General features: G+C 32.9%; 1 pseudogene; it reads left to right on the forward strand.

Moving 5' to 3' along the window:
* The first annotated feature begins 222 nt into the window (after positions 1-222).
* LOC111740792 lies at positions 223-341 on the forward strand (annotated as a pseudogene).
* Positions 342-7,607: the final 7,266 nt, after the last annotated feature.

Genomic DNA, 7,607 nt, shown 5'->3' on the forward strand with positions numbered 1-7,607 from the left:
GAGATTCAGGTTTCTAAATATAGTCATAATCCACTTTTAACCAATAAAAGAGAGTCTCAGATCAAATTTTAAAGGTATTTTCTCAGCATTTAAAATAGGAACCTCTGGAATACAACTTTTTTACTGTTACCTTAAATGATTATTTCATTAAATCAGCCAGACTTAGAAAAGTGTACCATCAAAATAATCATAGTGTTTGACTTTCTAAAGTCTGTTCCTTTTATCTACAGCTGTGCCACCCTAAACACACCCAATCCCGTCTGATCTCGGAAGTTAAGCAGAGTCGGGCTTGGTTAGAATTTGGATGGGAGACCACCTAGGAATACCAGGTGCTGTAGGCATTAAAAAAAATAAAATAAAATAAAAATTAAAAAAAAATAAAGTCTGTTCTTTCAAAATCCAAATCTATAAGAGCTGAGTAGTCTAAACGAAAATCGAGTATGAAACACAAGTGATGTCTCTCTATTTTACAAGGAAGCTAATTTATAGAACATGGAAAGGTGAAATTTTATAACTCGAAAGGGTTTAATAATCACATCTGTAACAGAAAGAATCTCTTTTTTCTTTAAGAAATAAAAGTCACAGAATGGGAATGACTAAATTACTCACTGGCAAAAAGGCACTGACAATTTCTCTTTTATTTTTACATATCTAAGAAAGAAAATAGCGAAATATGCATTTGAATGGCTTTTAAGATATTTCATTGCTTTACAAAAAAGATATATTTTTGAGATGTGTATGTGAAAAGATGCTAGATGATGTTGAAATATGTGTTTATTTTATGACTGGGGAATAGAAATTAAACCATAGCTAGTGAGTATGAGAAGTAGCTATGTGTAATTGAGAAACATGAGAGGTTTGTGCTCAGGCATCCTGTTTCAGAGATGGGGATAAATATATGTAGAAAATAAATATAGTTTACATTTCATCATTGAAAGTGCCACATGTAGTTAATAGAGATATTAAACTGACTGGCATTCTGCCTGCTGCTGACCAGATAGGAAATTTCTAGAAGGAAGTCAGAAAGGGATCTACATCAACTGTCAACTAGCCTCCTTCTCTAACAGTTAAGGTGATATTCCTGAGTTTAGTTTAATATGACATGCTTCTATTTTTGGCCTCCTTGGTTGAGACTTTATGCATATTAACTCATATCAAGTGAGGTCTTTTTTTTTTTTTTTTTGCTATATTTAGATGAGGAAACTACAACTTCAAAAGGTCAAGTATTCAAAATGTCAACTACTGGCAGAATTGTAATTCAAACTCTGGCCCCAAAGTCTGTGTTTAAATAATGCTCTATGCCAGTAACACTTTTATATGGTCATAAATCTCAGTAAAGTCTGTGTTGGATCCATCATTGATTTTAAGAGGTTTGTGCTAACAAAATTCTGTAATGACATCTGAGGAAATTCAGAGTTCTTTCTTTCCTTTTTTATTCATTCAAATCAAATGAAAGAGCCAAACAAACTGAAAATTATAAGATGAATAAAACTACAGTAGGATACTTTTAATTTTCTTCCTTCTTTCCTCTCCTCCCTCCCTCTCTCTCTCCCTTCCTCCCTGTCTCCTTCTTTCTTTCCTTCCTCCTTCCTTCCTTCCTTCCTTCCTTCCTTCCTTCTTTTTATTTCATGTCTTTTCATTCTTTTTTTTTTTTCTTCAAATCAGGTTCTGCCATGTACATAGCATCATCTATATTCTATAAGAACTTTATCTGTTTCCTGAGTATGGGTTTCTAACTTGAGCAGAGTAGAGTTGTGAATTGAATCAGCATCCAGAAGAGTTTGAAAATTAAGTTAATGGTGAAGTGTTTCTGTCCAAAATGGAAGCAGTGTTCAAGGATGCCTTGAGCAATATCCAACTCAGTCTTAATGATGAAACCTTAAATCCTTCCTAGCTCTAAAAATATTTTTTTCTTTAATTACTTTTCCAGAACTGTAAAGCACAAAGATATTGACACTTTAAACACAATTACATGAACTTATTTTTGGCAATTCTGTCAAGGCTTATTTAAATACCTTTTTTATTATTATTATTAAATGCTTTTACCTATTGTGACAGCATCAGTTTATTGTTTGTTTGAATATGCTTTCTTTGAGCTGATTAACACCTCCAATACACCATACCGCACACACACAGACATAGACACACACACAAGCTTTCCTTGTTTCGTCCTTTAATTTTTTACATGAGCTTATTCACAGCTTTTATATGTGTTGAAATTCATGGCTTTTGAAAACACTCATTATGAGTAGTGATTTTTTTTTTCTGTAATTAGCCTTCTTTTTTATTGCTTTAGTTTATCTATTATCAACTCAATTATTTTAGTGCAAATAAGTTAAGCAAGTGAGTCCAAACTAGGTGGTTTACATGACTACAAATGTTTTTATTTTCTGAACTTGTACTGACTTTCATTTCTTATTTTTATCATTGTAGGATGGGTTCCTCTCATTAATTTATAAACCTCTAGGGCAAAGATGGAACGATCTCTCTTTTTGTACTCCATCATGACTGGAAGCAAAAGTCTTCTCCTGATTCTTTCTGAACATATACCAGGCAATAGTATAATATTTTTGACAGCCATTTGCAATAATATGGATGGACCTTGAGAAAATCATGCTAAGCAAAATAACCCAGACAGAAAAAGTTAAAAATCACACGATATCACTTATATATGGAATATAAACCTAAAAGCAACAAATGAACACATAGACTATAGACTAGTGATTATCAAAGGGTAGGGGATGGGGGAGGGAGGAGGTAGATGGGGTTAAGGGGGTTGAATATGTGGTAACAAAAAGAAATCTAACCACGGGAGGTGAACGCACAGTGTAAATATATATATATGCCTTACTGTTAAAATGTAAAGCAGAAACATTAGATTTCATTAACCAATTTCACCATATATATATCTTATATATTTTTGACAGATTTATTTCTGAGTTTAAATTACCACACTAGGTAAGTTCTAACTTCATAATATCACATGATCATATAATAGCTACCTAATTTTGAAATGCCACCGCAGGAGAGAGTCAGTGTGTAACTAGGTCCTAATTTACTTCAAAGAAGCCAATATCAATGGTTGGTGTTATCACTTTTAGGCCCTGAATCCAACCTACAATTCACCTATTACCACTCACATGCATACACGATCTTACGGGCATAACACCACTTCTACTCAATAGATCGGATTTGAAACAAGCGAGTGAAGATGGTTGTCTAGTGACAATATCGTAGATCATTTTAGCGCATAGACTTTGGAATTAGAATGGCTGCCTCTGCCTAACTTGTGACTTTAAACTTCCTAGGACTGTGTTTTCTAATTTGCAAAATAGGGATAATAAGTTATAATTAATATTATGTCTGTAATGATTAAAATGGGTATTAAATCTAAAAAGCTTTAAGGCAGTGTCAGAAAGTAAGAACTCAGTAAGATATTGCACATGGCTTTACATTTTCTCCTTGTAAATAATGTAATTAAATAATATATGTTCCATAACGATTTTTATTTCTTGTACCCTTTCATATATTTATATCAATAACTCATTACTGAAATGACACAATCATAAATGGCATTGGAAAATCTCTGGCTTAGACAGTCTTATACCATCTAAAGGCCATATCTACATAGAAACAGGCCATCTTATTTATATATATATATCTCCTAAATTATTTAAAAAGCTAGGTTATTTGGAATGAAATTGCAGAAAATTTCAATTTATCAAAATCTATCTAGGTTGTCTAGGTGTCTGGTTATCATTCGTTTAGCTATTTACTACAATTGTTAAAATTCTTAGCAGACCAGGAATCAAGAATAAAGGGTCCTATTTTCAGATCACTAATTCTGTGATCTTGGGTGAATTGTTTATTCAATTAAATTTTTCATTAGTAATATAAGATCATTTTGCTTGATGTTCACTAGCTTAAATGAACTAATGGGATCTGGCAGTTTCTATTATTGATCAGAATAAAAAAATCAAAAACTTCCAGGTCAGAGGGATCTTACTTTATCTAGTCCAAAGATAGAAAATTGGAATGCCTATAGAGACATGTAGGTAATTAGACGGAGAAAGTATAACAATAGGTCAAATAAGATGATAAATGGCAACTGATAGTTAATGTTGGGAACGCAGGATCGAACGCTTTTAACTGCGGTTAAATGGATTCAAGAGAATCCACCTAAAGTAGCCAATAACTTCTTGCTTCCCATTTATTATTGCCACAAATAATACAGTCCAATTTTGCCAGATTTTCTGATGTTCAAATGCCAAGAAATATTCCAATAAATGCAAAAAAAATAGATTTTCATATGAAATATTTTAAGTTTTATACTTTGGCAAAAATTTTTTTAAAAATATTTGTTTAAATATTTTATAGCCAAACAAACAGATTATTTAGGCTGCATTTAGCCCAAGAACCACCAAATTGTCACATGCTGAAATACAGCTTCCCATTTGATGCTTGAATTCCTCTACAACATCCCTAAGAAGTGATTATTAAGTTTATGCCTGTATAGTCAATTTGATGTCTTGATCAACAATTCCAATATTTGGGCAATTTTGATAGAAAATTATTTTATTGTATTATTTTGGCTAAAAATTAGCCTCAATTATGTGTATATGTTTGTGTATGAGAGAGAGATATTGCTTCTCTTAAACCCACAATAGAAATCTAACATGCTTATTCTTTTATCTATTGGAGAAAATTGTCACATTCCTGCTCTCACAACAATACCAAAGTTTTTTCTTATTTCAATTATTTTACATAAAGTTGGACTTTCTTCAATTTTTTGGTGGAAACTGCTAAATTGATAGACTTTGTCTGTATTCTTAGAAGTGTTCTGGACAGAGCTAATTTCTGTCATCCAGCTGTAACCAACCAATCAATATAGTGCTGAAGGGCTATCTTTTTATCACACCACTATAACACATAAAAAAAATCTCATTTTGGAATTATTTTGCTATTTAAATTAATTATTGCAACTATCCTATTAACATTACTATCTTTTTTATTTCTAGAATTTTTTTTTCAGAAATTATGCCACTTGACCCAATAATGAGCTATCCTCAGATTTCTGCATTCAGTAAAATTTCTCAAGACTTAGGCTCAAATACAATAGTATTTCCCAAAAGTGAAACATTTTTCAAGTCATCATTTACATTTTTATGTTTTATATATTTAGTGTTTTTTATCACAAATTTGGACAATAATCTACGTGGTTATTTTAAAAATCAAAAACATTTATTACATTTATTATATTATTTTGTCATTTAAAAAAACTATTTATTAAAAATAGAAAGACTACATTGACAAAGATTTTTTCTAGCTCAGTAGGAGTTTGATGTAGCTCACATTTATCTTAAGTAGCACAGAGTTCATGGGATTCCAAATATGGGATTTGGAATAATATTGAAGAGCATATCAAAGTCAAGTTCTCTTTTTTGCTCTAAATTAATACATAGACTTGTTTGAGAAGAGGGCTTTGGAATCGACTCGACAACAGCCAATTACATCATTGTCTATGCTCAACACTAGTCACTTCTCAATGGCTTTTTATTGTATTCTAATTTTTTATTTTTCACCCTGACACTCTGTATATTCTTCCTTTGAAGGAAATAGCCTGTGTATCTCTAAGAACAGTATAGGTTCCATTTTTTGATTTAGTAATAAGTCATTGTATAAGAGGCTAGTGCCCTGCCAAGGACATAAGGATACTTATTAATGTAAGGTGGTGAGGTAATGTTACCCTGAGTGAGTCATATAATGTGGCATTTTCAGCCCTTAGCAATGCATCATCCACATCTTCCCTACATCTCTGCTAAGGGCTTAATGAGGTCATTCACGGGCATGCAGTTTTAGCCACAACTTGAGAGTGATTTATCACTAACTTCACATAGAAAAGTTTCCTTCATATGTTTCTGGGGGAAATAGGTGGTATGCTGAGTGTCCATGTGAGTATTTTTATTAGATTTATATAAATCCTATTATGGTGGAAGGGGCAGTGAGAGATACGAATTTTAGGCCCCTTCCTCAGTTTCCTAGATGCATGAATTTGTTAAAGGATAAGATCGAGTGATAACCTTTCCCCTTCAATACCCAAAATGAACACGCTTGTGATGTGAGTGCACTTTTTAGCCCCCCAAAACCCAAAAGTACCTCAGTTCTCTATCTGTTTCTTTCTTTTTAGCCCCCCAAAACCCAAAAGTACCTCAGTTCTCTATCTGTTTCTTTCTTTTTAGCCCCCAAACCCAAAAGTACCTCAGTTCTCTATCTAAATTTCCATTTGAACTTGTTCTGAAATTCAGTTCTTCATGACCTCCATATTTTTTCTAATCACTCAGGATCCAAATATCTCATCTTGTTTTCTTTCTACCACATCTTTTCCTGCCAAATCACAGCTCTGAAAATTTTGTATTCCTTATCCCTACTTTTGCTTCTGTCCTACCAAACATTTCAGGAGAAAGTTGCATGTTTTTGCTGACTAGCTTTATTCTAGTATGTGGGGGAAATGGAGAGATGCTGGTCAAAGGGTATAAACTTTCAGTTATAAGTCGAATAAGTTCTGAAGATCTAATGCACAGCATGGTGACTATAGTTAATAATATTGTATCGTATACTTGACATTTGCTGAGAGTAGATCATAAGCATTCTCATTACACAACCACATGGGCGCTCGCACGGCTTTTTCAGTCTTTATCTATGTAAGATATTTTTGTTTACCTGGAACTGCTGGCTCTAGTATTTGTCATTTTGATCTGTAATTCCTTTCTATTCTCTTACATAGAATAAAACATGCTGTTATAAGAATTAAACAATATATATATTTGGCAAGTATTTCTTTTGACTATAAATCTAACTATTATAATGAAAGGTTAACAATAGATTGAACCAGCTAAATGTCCTTACCTTTTCTCTATATACTTCTGCAAGTCCACTGGTCACCAGAGTTCTTTCCTATGTCTTCACTCTCTAGTTACCCCCTTACTCTCCATTAGAATACTAGGTTCTAGTAACTTCGTTCTGTTTTGTTGCCTATTATTGGCATTTATTTATGTGTCCAGCCTTTAAGATATGTGCTTCCTATTTGACTAGTACCTATTATGGGCACTGTTGTTTAATAAAGTGGAGTGCAAACAGTATGGGTCCTAGGGACACAAACCTTTACTTGTAAACTTATGTGAATTTGGACAATTTGTTTAATATTCCTAAATTGTAGTTTCCTTATTTGAAAAATTGAAAGAAACTTGATATATCAAGGACTTTTATCAGTTTTCTATTGCTATATAGCAATTTTTCACAAAATTACCAACTTAAAATAATACAAACCTATCATCTCACAGTTTCTGTTTTCAGAAGTATGGGCAAAGGTTTACTGGATCTTCTATTCAAGGACTCACCAGGCTAAAATTAAAGAGTCAACCAGGACTACAATTTCACTTGGGGCTTGGAATCCACTTCCAAGATCACAGGTTCGGTTCTATGTGGTGGTTAAGACAGAGATCTTTGCTTTCTTGCGTGCTTGCTGTCAATCAGACACCTATCCTAGCTTCTAGATGCCATGTGCTGTTCCCTCTGCAAAGTCATACTTTGTTCCCTCAAGATCAACA

Source organism: Pteropus vampyrus, unplaced genomic scaffold, assembly GCF_000151845.1.
Source record: "Pteropus vampyrus isolate Shadow unplaced genomic scaffold, Pvam_2.0 Scaffold68, whole genome shotgun sequence".
In the NCBI taxonomy this organism is placed as follows: Eukaryota; Metazoa; Chordata; class Mammalia; order Chiroptera; family Pteropodidae; genus Pteropus; species Pteropus vampyrus.